Here is a 17,569-nt window from a genome sequence, read left to right as displayed (position 1 = left end):
AGTTAAAAAAACGAATCTATATGAGTACTGTGAACTTACTCCATTTAAGCTGAAGTAATGAGGTATTTAATAACTCATTACCTCCAACACTAAGTTCAAAACTCTTTTCAAATGAATAGAATTATCTTCCAGTCAATTCAGAGTTAACTACACTCATTTCATTTTAATAAAGGGTTTGCTGTGTCGACAAACAATGGACAATAGATTTATTTCAGTTTTGGTTATTTTGTTAATGTTAATGTAAATACAGTTGTTCATTGTTAGCGCATGCTAGTTCACAGTGCATTAACTTTTGAATAATGCATTGGTAAATGCTGAGCTATGATAAATAATGTTGTACAAAATTTGTTCATACTTAGTTATAATATATTAATTAAAAAACGGGACACATATTTGTAAAGTGTGAACGGCATTCATTAAAAATTCTCAGTTTAAATTAATATTTAAATATTTTATTGTTTACTCTTTATTTTTAAGGTGACGTAGATGCAGTGTAACTATTATCAAAGACTATAGAATACACAAGACGTGTCACTCGTATAGTTTTGAATGAGGAAAAATGTAATGGTCAATAAGGCGAATGAAGCCTCGAGTACAGGGGCCAATCAGCGATCGCTATAGACAGACGTTTCCCTGGGGGAGAAGCTCGGAGCAGATGTGTGCTTTTATGACTATTTGTTTGGTCAACAAACACATGGAATCTCAGCAGATACTTGCAGACATAAGAAATATATCCTTGTAAAGCTTGAAATATGTACTTAAATGAACCAAGTGCACTTGAAAACAAAAGTTTTTTTTTTTTTTTTTTTTGTAATCTGTATGAAACTAATGTGAGGTAGAATCCGAAGGTAGAAGACCAAGTTGTGAATTACTTTAGAAGACCAGTGTGATTTGACAAAGCATTATCCAAAGGATGATCATATGTAGAACAGCCATAAATGAGGTTGGTGTCGTGATCTCGTTTCTTTCAAGTGTACATGTGCACCTATGCTTATTACAATTCATTTGTGTGGTATTGCTCTTTTAGGTTTTGAGAATGGCCTCTGATGACCACTATAGCTTTATACATTTGCTCATAATTCATGAAATGGGATTTAAGTAATACAGATGTGTTGCATCTTGAGCGATTAGCTGGAAATATTACTTGGCAATAGAGCCCAGAGTTTCAGTAATATCAGATTTTAAATGGAAATTTAATCTGTTTGAGAGGTACATTACAGTGTCTTGTGGTGTGTCTACTGTCTGCTGTTCGGGCAACCTGAAAAAAAATGCTGATTTTGTTTGATTTAAATGCTTAGAAACTAAACTTCTGAGACAGTTATAGCTTAATTTTATTGATGATTGCAAATATGTAATGAAATTGTAAGCTTCGCAAGCAGTTACAAAGTATTTGATGCTTTCCCATCCAGACAGAATGCCCAAGCATACTGCCCGAGAGGTGTTTCAAAGATAGTCGCCGAATGAAATGACTTGCCCTTAAGAGACTTTGGTAATATTCATTAATTACATGTACTTACCATATGGTTGGGGTTAGAATGTGGGTTATGTAATTATGAATATTCATTGCAATAAGTATAATAAGTTTATGGAACATGTGTAACTATGTCACCTTAAATCAAAGTGTTACCATTTTATTTACTATAAATGACTCAAATATTATATACTGTCAAGATCTAAAGGCGTCAACCATTTAAATGGTTAAAATGTTGCAATCAAGACTCTGTTTTTCCACTTCTGGCTGTTTTATGCTCAAGATAATCCATCCTTATTATCTTCTCCACAGTTAATGCACAGAGACAGATGTGTAGAGTTCTATCAGATATATGGCTTAGTTAGCGCATTTACGGTCCACGTTTGCACTGAAAATCGGGAAAGCACGAAGACACCCCCTGCTCTGCGGCTTCTCGTAAATCCGAAGCCCCTCGCTTTGATTCCCAGCCCTCGTTTTCCTCCTTCTCTCTGTAAAACAGCTGCACTTTTTATTCCCCCAGTTTTACTCTCTCTCTCCTGAATCCATTTCTCTGGGTCCTGGACCTAAGGGAATTCCTGCGGGTGCTTGGCGGCTTAAAATTTAATGAGAGTTTTACTTCACAGATCAACCACCACTCTCTCTCTCTCTCTCACGCTTTCCCTCGCTCTCTCTCTCTCTCTTTCACGTTCTCTTACAAACACACAGCCTATATCTTGCTGGACCAACAAGCCCTCGGCCCTGATATCCGCTGAATGTCTCAAAGCTAAAGCAAACAAACAGTCAAGAAAGGATTGGACAAATACCATCAACAGATTCGAAAAAACATTCGTGCTCCAAAACTTGGGACTAAAGGAGCATTGAATTTCGTCTTATTGGCTTTGCCCGGGAACTTTCATAACACATTGTAAATATTTTTTGCTCTCCTTTTTTAATAGCTCAAGGTGGTGTGAAGAACGTCTAGGTTTTTCAATAAATACTCGCAGCGCTGCGGATAATCGCATTCAAGGTTAAGATTAAAATGCCAGCACAGGGTCTAAAGCGTGCATACAATTTAATATCACTAGTTTAAAAAGTTAAAAAGGGGACAGATTATTTAGTTTTTTAAATGTTCAAAACAGTTCTTATTTTAGCACACAAGCACTATACAAGTACAAACAAGGATTTTGTGTGCTTCACGGTGATGAGTAGGCTTGACAAACCACCTGTAGGTGTTACACTTAGGCCTGTCACAGGAAGGAATTTTTGTTGTGTGACAAATTGCCATAGACATTGTTGCGACGAGCAATATTGTTGTCATTGTGACATAATTTCCTGCCACTGATTATATAATAATTGTACAACAGCATCATAATGCAATTTTGTTTTTTACAGTGTATCCGGAAAGTATTTATGGCGCTTCACTTTTTAAACTTTTTTATGTTACAGCCTTATTCCAAAGTGGATTAAATTAATTTATTCCTCAAGACTCTACACACAATACCCCCTAATGACAAGTGAAAAAAATTTTTTTTGAAATTGTTGCAAATTAATTAAAAATAAAAACCCTGAAAAATCACATGTGCATAAGTATTCACAGCCTTTGCTCAGTACTTTGTTGATGCACCTTCGGCAACAATTACAGCCTCAAGTCTTTTTGAATATGATACCACAAGCTTAGCACACTTTTCTTTGGGAACTTTTGCCCATTTCTTTTTGCAGTATCTCCCAAGCTCTATCAGGTTGGATGGTAAGCGACAGTGTACAGCCATTTTCAGATCTCTCCATAGATGTTAAATAAGATTTAGGTCTAGGCTCTGGCTGGGCCACTCAAGCACATTCACCTACACTGTAATCCCGAATAAGTTGACAAAACTCAAAAAATTTGAGGTAATCAGTTACGTCAAATTTTTTAAGTTATGAAATTATCTATTTTAAGTAAACAGAAACATTAAGTTTTGAGTTTGTTGTACTCATGCAAGACACTTCACCTAACTTAAAATACCCAAGTTACTCAGCTTATACGTTTTAATTGCAATTAACTTAATTGTTTTAATTTTTCCAAACTTTAAATACTCAGTCACCCAGCTCATACATTTTAATACCAATTAACTTAATTGCTTTAATTTCTTTCAACTTTAAATACTTAAATCACCCAGCTCATACATTTTAATAGCAATTAACTTATTTTTAATTATTTATCTCACCTTTACATACTTAGTCACCCAGCTCATACATTTTGATAGCATTTTTTTAAAATTAACTTCTCCATAGTCAGTTTCACAAATAAAATTAGCCATTATTTTAATCTTTAAACCCCATAAATCTGTCAAAATAAATCTGTAATTTAAAACACACAGACAATACCATTTTAGACATTTATTTTTAAAGAAAAAATGTCCAATAGTACTTTCAAATTTGTCTCCTATGCAATTACAAATGTCTTAAAACGATAAAAACTATTAGACATAAAGAGATTGAAAATGAACACTATTCTAAATTTAATAAAAATTACCCACAATGTAAATATGATATCAGACATAAGAGCCTCAAGAAAAAACAACTATAAGTTTGATAAAATTTAATAATACATTAATAAGTGTAAAACTTAGTCTTAAGGCATTCGTTAAAAAAATAATAAGTGCACATTCTATGAAGTGACTCGTTTAGTGTAAACTACACAGAAACTGTATATATATATATATATATATAGTTTAAGTCAGAATTATTCGCCCCCATTTATTTTTTCCCCCAATTTCTGTTTAACGGAGAGCAGATTTTATATATATATATATATATATATATATATATATATATATATATATATATATATATATTGTAGCGAGGCAGAGGGAAAACAGCGACACAGTAGGATGAGTTTACAGACAAGTCCCCGGAGGGTGCTTTATTTACAAAGTGAGGGTGTTGTAAAAGGTGCTCTTCTTTAAGGTGAGGTGCTCTGGTGCTCCGGGAAGTAGGTGAAGGACAGTGAGTAGTCGGGTGAAGGATCGTCACGAGCTGGAGTCCGCTACGGAGAGACAAAGAGACAAGCATTAGCACAGGGAGTCATTGAGAGAATGAAGCTCATCTTCTCCTGGCGTAGGTTGGGCTTATATGCCTCTCCGCGTGATGCCGTCCAGCTGTGAGAAATCCTGGCTTGATGATGGTCCAGCTGGGTGAAATTAGCGACCAGGGCGACGTGGCATGTGATCGCTCGTTACAATATATATATATATATATATTCAGTCTTGGTTGAACTATGATTCTGTCATTTACTTATTCCAAACCTGTTTGAGTTTCTTTCTTCTGTTGAACACTTAAAAGGTTATTTTTGACCAAAAAAAAAAAAAAGCTGAGACCTGTAACCACTGATTTCCACAGTATTTGTTTTCCTATTAGAAAGTCAGTGGTTACAGGTTGTCAGCTTTACTTAACTTTTGTGTTCAACAGAAGCAAGAAATTCAAGCAGGTTTGGGACAAGTGAAGAGTTAGTAAATGACAGAATTTTACATTTGGACAAACTATACCTATATATAATAAAATGCATACTTACCAATTAAAGGTAAATAAATGTTTTGAAGTTACTACCCCAGAGACAGTCTTTATTAAGTAAAAAAAAAAAAGCTCTACATTAACTCATTCTTTAAGGTTTCCATGCCACGAGACTTTTTATTTTCCATCATCCATGCCAAGCAAAACTTTTTGCACAAGTTCAAAGTCCTTTACTATATATTATGTGAAGAGCATACATTAATCCATACAAGACAAGAAAGGTCTGGAAGTGTGCTGTGGGTGGTGTCCAATTCATTCTTCAGGACAACAGAGACCCTCAGTGAATGCAGGGCCAATAAAGCATCTTCAGTCAGCAGGATTATCAATCTAAAAATATAATTCAAGGATATTAATGTAAGGACAGTATCACAATGACTGAGCCAATATTATATGATTCATCAACTATTCGTGATTACAAATATGTTATTAAGTAAAAGTTTTCAAAACTTTCATCTTTTCATTAAACATGCCTAATTGTGAAAAGAATGAATGAAGTCTTACCAGGGTGTTCCTAAAGAATCTTAAGTCACGCTCACGCAGCAAGACCAAAAGACCTCTGATAACAGTAGTCCGTCATGAACTGACATCATGCAGTTCCTGGAAATCAAGAATCAATTTTTTAAAAATTAAAAAAAAAAAAAAAAAATTCTAATTATATTTTAATGTATACTTTAACACGTGACCCCAAACATACCTGCTCATCATAAACCTTTAAAAGATTAGCCAGGGAATCTGCTGTCTTGCCAGTTTTGGATGCTGTTTGCCTTAAAATTGTCATCAAATGAAATAGGTGGTGGTCCAGTTGTGCAAAGAATTTGTGGGGAAAATTCTCATTTGTAACATGTTGGTACTCTGCAAACAGCAAAAAGAAACAAGAGAGAATTTCATAAAACAAACCCACACCACAAAATATACAATTCTAGAAAAAATGTATTAATATTATTATTATGTTTCATTTACTTATCTATTTTTTACCTCAGATGAAAATCAGGTGTTGATCAGATGTTGAAAGCAGGATCTTCATGTTGTAAACTGAACTCAAGGTCTAGCTGAAGTTTCACTTTCCTTGCTGCAAAAGTATCATTGATAAATACACTGTAATATTTATTTTATCTGGATATGCCAGGCATAGTAGTACAAAATAAATATTTTACCCACCTTTCACATGCCTCCATTTAAGAACCTATCTGTAGTCAGCAACACCCGACCTTCAATTCTGTATGTACACAAAGTCACAGTGTCATTTAGCTGAGAGTGGAAGTAGTACAATTGCATGATGTCTAACGTTAACCTCCAAAACGGTTAGCAATAGAGCTGATTATCATGTTAGTTGCTTTGATTCGATGAACACAGATTTAATTTAAACAGTATTGAAATTTCTAAAACAGAATAGGACGACAAAGAAATTTAAGGCCTGATTTTAAAAGCTAGAAATAACAAAACTTACCTTATTGTCTAATGATGTAAAAATATATACTAAAATATTTATATTTTTAAGATATAAATATATTTTAAGCTACAAAATTTGCACATCAGAAAACTATGTCTTGTTTACCACGTCTTGAATATTTTGTTTTGTTATTATTTTATTTAATAACATAATTTTGTATTAATGTGATATAGATATGCATACTTTGTTTTTTAGGCTGTTTATATTCTCTCCAGAGTAAACATTTTAAAAAATAGATTGAAAAAAAAAAAACTTTTATCATACCTTTAAAATACATTTGACCTAAATGACATTTAAACTCATTTAACTGATCGCATTAATCAGGTAATCATTGATATGCAGAGATGTCGTCTTAAGCGCGAGGAAATATTAAGTGTTGATCAGTGCTGGTGATTGAGGTAAAGTTAGTTTTATATTTACACATTCAGACTTTCTCCTTAATAATATAATTTCAGAAAGGTAATTTTTGCATATTCTTAATGGTGAAATCATATTAGCAGCCAATGACTTTCAAAGTACAACATTGTTCAGTCAAAAAAAATAGTGCATTTAGTGTAATATTGTTTTCATGTCATACTTGCCTGTGATTTCAGAACGAATACACAAAGTACCATGGTAAACAATTTATGGAGCGAGTCACAAGTTGTTACTAAATGAATGCATGAATATAAAACCAACTTTACCTCAATGTGGTAGTGTAAATTGAAGCTCTGCTCTGTACCTGCTCAGATGAGGAGCGCAGCTTAAATGTTCTCCGTCTGGCTATCCTCATACATGGATCAGCAAGCAACAAGCTGCATGTGACAGAGTTAAGTTTTGAGACTACGTTTTTGCGCGTCATCAGAAAATACCGTTTAGGGTTTAGGCGGAGATCATTTGAGTTATGATTAACGTTACGTTTCTTGCGCCTTTCGTTTCCGAAGTGCCTACAGAACGCGAAGATAATACCACATTCACATACTGGATGGAGTTCAGCGCAGCGCCATGACATGCGGTTGTGAGAGCGCACGTCTCCATGACAACTTCAGCACAGGCTGAGAAAAGGCATACTCGCCAAGATTTAATTTTTTTGAAAAATGTAATCTGCCGATTTTGAATATTTTTGTCTTTATCACACTCTGTTAAAATTCAGAGTTAACACATTACAACTAACGCTAACGTTGCACTGATTCTAACTTTTTAAACAGTAGTGTTAACGTTAGTTAGCAACAAGTGAGGCTAAACATGTTTTCTGTAATGTACGACATGTAAACGCACCCTGATTACTCTACATTACATTGAACCGTTACTGTGATTATATTAATTAAAACATACATTTAATATTGGATTTGTAAATATTTTACTTACTGTAGTGTGAAGCGATGCCGATCCGCCATCTTGAAAAAAACGAATGAAGCATGAGCACGTACGTGAACCTGGATGACGTCAGACGCAAAATCACTGGGCTGACAGATTTTGAGTTAATGAAACTTTAAAGAAACATTTTGTATAAATTAAACCCAGCAGAATTGTTCACCTTACTTGAAAGATTAAATTTTTTCAAACTCAAAAATAAGAAAAAGTTCTAAATACTCATCAAGGTTAATTAAGATAAACGAATTTTAATGATTTAAGTTAATAGAACTCAATTCAATTAATTAGTTACAGCATTAGGGTTTACAGTGTAGTTGTTGTGAAGCCACTCCATTGATATTTTGGCATGTGCTTTGGAATCTTTTGGAATAAGGCTGTATCATAAAAAAATGTGGAAAAGAGAAAGCGCTATGAATACTTTCCAGATGCACTATATATATATATATATAGTTAACAGATTACAGTTAAGATGACAGTTAAACAGATGAGCAAGCATCTTTGAAACTTTAGATCTATAGTGTCTGCTTTTTGCTTGCTGTATGTGGGCGGAGTAATAAACAAAGGGTAAAGAGGCTGTACGGGTGCTGATATTGCTTAAATATATCACGGCTATCAGCCAATCAGATTCAAGAACCAGACAGAACTGTTGTATAAATAAATAAATAAATAAATATATATATATATATATATATATATATATATATATATATATATATATATATATATATATATATATATATGTCTGCACACACACACACACACACACATGTATATATATATATATATATATATATATATATATATATATATATTTTTTTTTTTGCTATTATTATTATTATGAACTTGCTAATTTATATTATTTTGGTATATTATTATATTATTTTATATAATTTTGGGGTGATGCGGTGGCACAGTAGTTAGTGCTGTCACATCAGAGCAAGAAGCACTCTGGTTCGAGCCTCGGCTGGGTCAGTTGGTGTTTCTTTGCGCAGTTTGCATATTCTCCCTGCGTTAGCGTGGGTTTCCTCCTGGTGCTCCAGTTTCCCCCACAGTCCAAACACATGCGATATACTGTAGGTGATGTGAATAAACAAATTTACGAGTCTTTTCTTAAAATTTTGTTTTCTCAGACTCTTAAAATCATTTTAACTAGGTGTGGGAGTGAAAAATTATTAATTGATGAATCACGATTCTTTCTGTAATGATTCTGAATCAATTCTCAAAAGTTCAGAATCTATCCTGTAGTCAAAAAGACCTGGATGGTTCTGGCTTTTACAGGCACAAGGTAGAAAAAAATAATAATAACCATTGACAGGCACATGTATCGGAACTGGATCAGATCAGATGGTGAAGTCTCTAAACATTCCCACCCCTAATGTTAACTGGCTTAGTGATAAGTCCACTGCACTTGTATGATTCAAATCAAGCTGAAATGTACATCATAAACTATGGTCACCATTCAATTTCATCATGTGGAAAAGAGCAGTTTGGACATTTTTTTTATTATTATTTTTTTTTTTGGGGTCTACCTAAAAGAGAAAATCAGGTTAAGAGCATGAAAAGAGAGGAAATGATGAGACAGTTGCCATTTGTAGTCAAACTATAGCTTAAGTCAAAAGGAAAATATGGTGCTACTGGTCCCAGTGTGTCCACAGTCAAGCTTTTATCTCTATTTCTCATATGTATTTCAGAAAAGTTTTCAGAAAAACAGATGCTGCTTTGATAAAACCTCTTTTGAAATTGAATAATTTCAGACTAAAATTTAAATTAAAATTAGCATTAATTGTATGTAAAAAAGCAGCTTGGGCATTCTGGAAAATATCATTTTTGTGAGTGTTCCACTGAAGAGACAGTCCTACAAGTTTAGAAAAACACGCGGGTGAATAAATGATGTGAAAGTTGACACTTCTGGCCAAAAATTAAAATTAGGCTGAAGTGTACATGAAAGACTGTAGTCATTATTCAATTTTATCATATGGAAAAGAGCAGTTTGGACATTTTTCAAATGATCTTATTTTGGGTTCTACCTAAAAGAGAAAGTCTAGCAGGTTTAGAGCATGAAAAGAGAGCAAATGATGAGACAATTGTCATTTGTAGTCAATCAATAGGAAAATATGGTGCTACTGGTTTAAGTTTTTATCCATATTTCCATATTTTATCCATATTTCCATATTCAGCTTAAAGAAATTGTTTACATCCACTTAACGTATATATATATATATGTATATATATATATATATATATATATATATATATATATATATATATATATATATATATATATATATATATATATATATATATATTGAATAGTGACCAGTTTTTGTTGCACATTTTAGCCTGATTTGAATTATAAAAGTACTCACTAAACCAGTTTACATTAGGGGTGTGAATGTTTAGGGACTTCATCTGATCTGATCCAATTCCGATACATGTGCCTGTCAACATTTTCTTTTCCTTTTTTAAGGCGTAGTTTGGCCAGAATTGACAACTTTCATCCACCCGCATGTTGTTGTAAACTTGTAGGACTTTCTTCCTTCAGTGGATATATATACTGTGAGTTTTCCACTGAAGGAAGAAAGTCCTACAAGTTTACAACAACATGCGGGTGGATGAAAATTGTCAATTCTGGCCAAACTACGCCTTAAAAAAGGAAAAGAAAATGTTGACAGGCACATGTATCGGAATTGGATCAGATCAGATGAAGTCCCTAAACATTCCTAACCCTAATGTAAACTGGTTTAGTGAGTACTTTTATAATTCAAATCAGGCTGAAATGTGCATCAAAAACTGGTCACTATTCAATTTCATCATACAGAAAAGAGCAGCTTGGACATTGTGGAAAATCTTTTTTTTTTTTTGTAAGTGTTCCACTGAAGAGAGAAAGTCCTAAAAGTTTAGAACAACATGCGGATGGATAAATGATGTGAAAGTTGTCACTTCTGGCCAAACTATGCCTTAAAAGGAAAGAAAAAATGCTTCTGGTCCCAAAGCGTCTAAAGTCAAACTTTTCCTATATCTTGCCAGTCTTTTCTAAAAGTTTTTGTTTCAGTCCGCAGATGTCTCAAACTCCCATGAGGGCATACCCAGAAATCATTTTAACTGCTTTGGTGATAAAAACCTAAAGGGGATACAAGATAAGGCCTTTTTTGTTGAGATTGCAGCTTTGCGCTGCCTTGCACTTGGGCGTTTTTGTGGTGAAATTTTTGACCTGCAAGGGTTGATTTTGTTTAGTCGTGTAGCAAGCCTAATGAGCAGTGACTGAATGCATTGATAATGTCTCTGGTAATGATATCCTAACTAAGCAGTTGGGGAAGCAATACAATAAAACAGCTGGGGAAGGCTAAAGGCTTGAAGGTTCAAACCGAGTGAAATCGAAAATCAAATCTGCATTTATCTTCCCCAGTGTTTTGTTGCATTTCTGGCAACCCCTTCAAACGCCCACATGAGTGCCATATGCCTAGAGCCAGAGATGCTGGGCTTGTATGTGCAAACTGATTGCTTTGTACTCAGCCTTTGCTAAGTGTTCTGACAACAATACAGAGAACAACATTGACCACCCACTTTTTCAACAGTTTTTTCCCCTCATTCAGCGTAGGGATTTGGGGATTTTAGTTTATTTTTGAGATTTAATCTGGATCAATCTGTTCTGAGGTAAATCAGAACATTACCAAACTTGATTTAAAGCAAAGTTGCTTATGGATTTATCAACAAAGCACATTATTTCCAGCTTATCAGTACTGTAGAAATATTGAAATATTTATTGATTTAAAAAGTGTAGACTGGCCTAATTGGTTGTTAATGTGTAATGTTGTTATTGTTGACTAAATCTAAAGCAATTAAAGTGATAGTTTACCCAAAAATGAAAATTGACTCACTATTTACTCACCCTCAAGTTGTTTTTCAAACCTTTATTGACTTTTTTCGCTCTGTTGAACAAGAATGAAGATATTTTGAAGAAGGCTGAAACCCTGTAACCAATACACTGCCTGACAAAAGTCTTGTCATCGCTCCCAGTTGTGAAAGCAACAAATAATAATAACTTGACCTCTAGTTGATCATTTGGAAAAGTGGCAAACAACATACTTTTCCAATGAATAATCCTTCTCATACTTCAGCCTCCACAACAAAGATCCTGAAAGCATAGAAGGACAAGGTGCTCCAGGATTGGCCAGCCCAGTCAACACACATGAACATTATTGAGCATGTCTGGGATAAGATGACGAAAGAGGCATTAAAGATGAGTGCCAAATAAATATTGATGAACTCTGGAAGAGTCCCGCAAAAATACGTTCTTTGCCATTCCAGATGACATCTGAGTCATTGCAGAGATGTATGGATGTCCTCCAAGATCATGGGAGTCAAACACAATATTAATTCTGTTTTCACTGCACCATGACTTAATATTCTATACTGCTAATTATTTCTGTTAACTGACAAGACTTTTCTCTTAGCAAAGTCAGACCTTCCTAATTAAATAATTAAACATCAAGACAAGGTCATATTTTATTTTGGTAAAATAAGCGTAATCTAGAGGCCTTTGCCTTTCATATAAGCCACTTCTGATACCAAATTAACAAGTAAGAGTCAAGTTATTATTTGTTGTTCCTAAAACTTGAATAGACTTTTGTCAGGTAGTGTAGGAAAACACATGTCAATGGATAAAGGTTAATGGCCTTCAAAATGTCTGCATTTGTGTTCATCAGAAAAAAGAAACTCAAACAGTTTTGTGACAAGTAAAGGATGAGTAAACGATGACAGAATTTTCAATATTGGCTGAACTATCCTTAAGATAAATAAAATAAAGGTTAAAAAATCAGAGATATTGTGTATAATCTGAAACAACACTAATTTTAAGATGTATTTGTTTAAACGTGTATTTATTTTTCAAATGTTTTTCAAATGTTGTTGAAATCTATTTAATGATTATAATTGGTTTATTTAAAATTTCTAAATGCCACTTGAATCATAGTAGACAGATAGTAGTAATTCATGGCACAAAGCTGGATTCTACCCAAATTATGCACAATTATATCATTAGTTGCTTTAAACATTGCCATTTAGCATTGCTTTTTCCTCCTACCCAGATAAAAAAAGTCGCTGATTAGATTTTAATAAGCGCATACTCACGAGATTATGATTTGGTGTTTATTGCAGTGATTCATTTGTTTATTTGTTTTATTTTTAGCAACATTTTTGTTTGCATTTATCATATCTTTTAAAAAATAAAAACACATGTCAGAAAACATTCATGGACACATTCCAGGATGATTGCCAAGATTCATTAAGCTTAAACAGTGAAAATAATCATTGGCACACATAGTTTGACCACAATTAATGCAGCAAACTATTAAAAAAAAATCATCTGTTGAACTGCACAAATACTGCAGAAGACCAATTGGAACCCACATGGACCCAAGATTCTCATAGAATTCAGTAAAGTTTGGTGAAGGAAAGATCATGGTTTGGGGTTACATTCAGTTTGGGGGCATGCTAGAGATCTGCAGAGTGGATGGCAACATCAACAACCTGAGGTATCAAGACATTTGTGCTGCCCATTACATTAGAAACCACAGGAGAGGGCAAATTCTTCAGCAGGATAGTGCTCCTTCTCAAGCCTGTTTCACCATAAGCGTAAGCGGCGCATGAGCAGAGCGTAAGCAGCGCTTGTCTTTTCGGTGTCCATGTTAACAGATTAGAGCTTTCATACCGCACAGAGCAGCAGCACGTCAGTGCGAGGCGTGAGCGTCCCTGAAGCAGCAGTCCTCACGCTCAATTAAAGTGACAGTGCATTGATAATAACCAAAACACATTGAATGACAGTAAAAAGTAGCAATTTTACCCAATAAATGCGGTAATAATATCCACTGATTTATATATAGTGAATTAAATTAACCTAAACGATTAAAAACTGCATCAAACATTTATTTAGGCCCGAACTACAAACCTAAATGTGAAACAATTTTCCTATTCATTTTGCTTAAGTTGCACACTAGTCTTGCAGGAGAGGGGGAATGGAGGAGGCCGCTTCAAGACTGCTATTTATGGGAGTTGTAGTCTATAGCGAAGTGTATTGTGGGTAGTGTAGTTCGACACGCATGCTGGATGATATGAGCTCGCTGCGTGCTGTGCAGCTGAAGCAGAGAAAGAATATTTTATTCGGCTTTGTGTTATGTTCACTCAAGTTATTCTACCCGTAGCTGTTTGCACTGTGAATGTGACAACACGAAAATAAGTCAAAGAAAAGCATGCATTAATTACATTTGTCCTTCTGTCTCATTCATGCACGAGCATGAATTAATGAGCTGTTACTCTGCCACTGGACATTACTGAAGTTTAGAAAGTAGCACTAGTTTAATCATGTATAAATATCATTATAACTATATTGTATAAATATTATTATAACTAGTCCTACAACAAACTGACTATCAACAACCAAATGACATATCACAGGCGATTGTCTTTTGAGTGCACCAGACATGAATGACAGTCCTCATAGAGCTTGAGAAGCATACAGTACTGTATGATCTATATAATTTGTAAAATAAAGACTTGCAGGTTAAAAAAACAGCATAGGAGGAGGTCACACACTACTTTCACTTGCGGTGTTAAACAGGCCTCATACTTCAGTTTCCACATCAAAGTTCCTTTAAGCAGAGAAGGTCAAAGTGCTCTAGAATTGGCCAGCCCAGTCCTCAGACATGAACATTAGTGAGCATGTCTGGGATATGATGAAGGAGGAGGCATTGAAGATGAATCCAAGGAATCTTGATGAACTCTGGGAGTCCTGCAAGAACACTTTCTTGATTAGTTTCTTAATTATGATTACTAAAATATAGAAATAACTACTCTCTGAAAGCAAAGAAAGTCTAGCTATAGTATAGTGTGCAACCTTTTTTGTTGTTTGTTTAGAAATGCAGACCATTTTTTGGGTCACAATCCACCATTTGAAGGCCTAAAGCACGATCCTATTTCACCGTACGGATGGCATGTGTCCTCACCTGATATTTTCCCATATTGTGGCTGCTTATCGACATTTTCACATCAATTTCAGCTTGCCTCTTATCTCAGCTGATGCACAACCTTTCTCTACCGTCAGATCACAGTCATATTTCGGCCTTTTTGCCAAAATCGATTCTGTGTTTTTTTTTCTCTCTTTCACTCTCTCCGTTCGGACGGTATAGTGCTGGAACAGAGGATGTTGTAGCCTGATAAAGGTCAAGTGTAGCATCGAATCATTGAGAGATTCATAATGAATGTGAGCGCGGCTTTTCACGGCAGGTGTTTCATTACCACGGTACGAGAGAGAACGAGCGAGCCAGACTTAGAAACCCACACGTCCAAGGTCAGAACATGATCACTGGTGGCCTTGTCAATCTCCAAACACACCCACGTTCCATGGATAATCTGTTTGATATTTCAGGAGCAATATCATAACCGAAATCTGAAATAGATTTTGTTATGTAACGATCAAGCTGCCAAGGCTCGTGGCGGTCTACTGAGTTTTGTAGATGTGTTGGTTTGATTGACTGAGGTTTAATGTTGAGACGTTGTCGAACAGGATCTTTGGGGGGAGGCCATTTTTGAGATTATTTGTTGTATTTATGATACATCAGGACAGCGTTTGTATTGTGAGAGGTTGAAGTGAAAAAGTCAATGTCGGTTTAATGTGAAGTCATCGTTCTTTGTTTAATATATTGTACCACAATCATGTTGCACTGCTTGCTTCTACGTTATATAATATGTTAGTTATGTTTTGTTTTTTAAATAGCTCTTCTGTCCAGTGTTGTGTTTGTATCTATGATTAATCTATGTAGCACCGTTGTTCTGCAAGACACGACATTTCGTTCCTCTGTATTTCCACACTTGTAGTGGAATGACAATGAAGCTTGGCTTGGCTTGACTTAACTTGACTTAAAGTGACAGTTCACTCGAAAATCACAATCTAATTCACTCATATCATTCTTATTGAACTGCTCTTTTGCATATGGTAAATGGATCAACATAAGCAACTGAAAAAGTCAAAATGTCATTGAATGACTGAAAATAACTGAATACCCCTACAATAAGCTTTGACCAGAGCCTTGAATCAGTGAATTGAATTTGAAAATTGAATGAGTCGAATTAATGATTGAATCATTCTGGGATGCGTTTTCTGGGGTGCATGTCATATACAGTATACATACATTTCTTAATAAATAGCCTACTATAAATTAAAACTATTGACGTACAATATATATATATATATTTATGTGTATATATAGCTTTGGAGACGTAATGTTGATTCCGCTTTTTAAATCATAGGTCACCTATAGCTTTCGTCATGAGCCATGGCTGCATTCAAAATGGCATAAATATTTTCAAAGTGCACCATGAATGGAGGAAAATTGTCAATTTAAAGATCACTAAAAAAGTGTAACTGAACTGTAAAAAAATATTTTGAAAATAAAATGACATTTGAGTGAGTTTACTTTATTGTTTTTGTTTTTAAATTATTCCAAGTTTAAATGTTGGAACATTTGAAAGATATAAACATAGGGGGATAACTGGGAATAGAACACAAGCAGGAACTATGCTTCAGACTACTGCTCTAGAGGAAGTAGAAGTTTGCAGCGCAGTTTGCGAATGTCTGTTGGTACGATTGAAACGGCAAATGAATGATTTGTTTGTAACGACAGAACTTGCAACCTTAGTTGGCTAACTATGGTTTTCAGAAACGCACCCCAGGCTGGTTTGTGAACAAAATACTGTACATGAAATGATCCAACCACCAGAGGAAGAATCATTCAAAAATGAATTAATCAAGTATTTCTTATCTTATACTGTAAATGTGCTAAGTAGAATTGTTACACCATACTGGGTAAATAAAACAAAGGTACACTGTAAAAAATGCTGCGTTCCACACATTTCCTTCAAGCTGTTTCAACACAAATGGATTAAGTTAACTTAATTGTAACATAAAACAATTAAGTTGTGCCAAAAAAAACGCAAGAATTGTGTTGGTTTAGCTCAATTTAAATAAGCAGTTTGAACAACAAGCAAAAATCTTTTTTTTTTTTCATTGTGGTGACTGATTAAAGCATCATGCAATCAGAACAGAGCTTGTGCTTTAAAAGCAGAAGATAACATTCCAACATGCATTTAAACAGATTACTGTCAACTATAGTGTTATAGTTAACCTTTTTTTTTTTTTTAATTTTGTGCAGTAGAATATTGTAAAAGCTCAGTTTTTGGTGAAATCTCTCTTTTTTAGGTCCCATCAATTTATGTCTTGAAATATTACCCTTCGGTTTTATGATGCGTTATGCTGGATTCAGACTACAAGATGTCAGCCAGACTTTGGCACAATTTATTTGACAAAGAAGTCATTCTGAGATGTAAACAAAAATTTGTACCAAAGCTTAAAATCAAGTTTTATTTCATATAGAACGTCACAATGTACTTCTGATGTCACATCTGTGATGCTTTACAACCTCCCAACAGAAACGACTACTATGTTTACATTTTTTGATCCTCTGTGATGGGTTCCATCACATCTGGGACATTGAGCAATATGCGAAAATGAAGAGAGATGAATTTAAGGAAAGTCCATGAAGCTATATTCTTGCCTTTAAACAATTTCTTTGATAGTGGCTACCTTGACAGAATGATGAAAGCATGGTACCCTGGTAGCCATTGCGTGTTTACATTTAGGTTTTGAGATGTTAGTCACCTGGGGGCTGTTTCATAAAACTGGTTAAGAAATGAGAGGATTAAAGTCAAAAACA

General features: G+C 34.5%; 1 protein-coding gene and 1 long non-coding RNA gene across 56 annotated transcripts in view; one reads left to right on the top strand and one right to left on the bottom strand.

Moving 5' to 3' along the window:
* Positions 1–17,569, top strand: part of celf5a (cugbp, Elav-like family member 5a) — a 369,011-nt gene that overhangs the window by 295,558 nt on the left and 55,884 nt on the right.
* Positions 4,322–7,841, bottom strand: LOC141380313 (uncharacterized). Of its 6 annotated transcripts, none has more exons than XR_015521909.1 (7): positions 7,797–7,841; positions 6,158–6,215; positions 5,975–6,068; positions 5,694–5,851; positions 5,501–5,596; positions 5,001–5,326; positions 4,322–4,475 (listed from the first exon to the last, which is right to left on the bottom strand). It is a non-coding gene; the product is annotated as an uncharacterized LOC141380313 (long non-coding RNA). The 6 variants fall into 6 exon arrangements; XR_015521910.1 differs by having other exon boundaries at positions 5,209–5,326; XR_015521912.1 differs by lacking the exon at positions 7,797–7,841 and adding an exon at positions 7,133–7,469.

The sequence above is a fragment of the Danio rerio genome, chromosome 22 (genome assembly GCF_052040795.2).
Source record: "Danio rerio strain M-AB ecotype USA chromosome 22, GRCz13ab, whole genome shotgun sequence".
Taxonomy (NCBI): Eukaryota; Metazoa; Chordata; class Actinopteri; order Cypriniformes; family Danionidae; genus Danio; species Danio rerio.
Note: the sequence above shows the minus strand (reverse complement) of the source record. Positions and strands in the feature narration are given on the sequence as shown.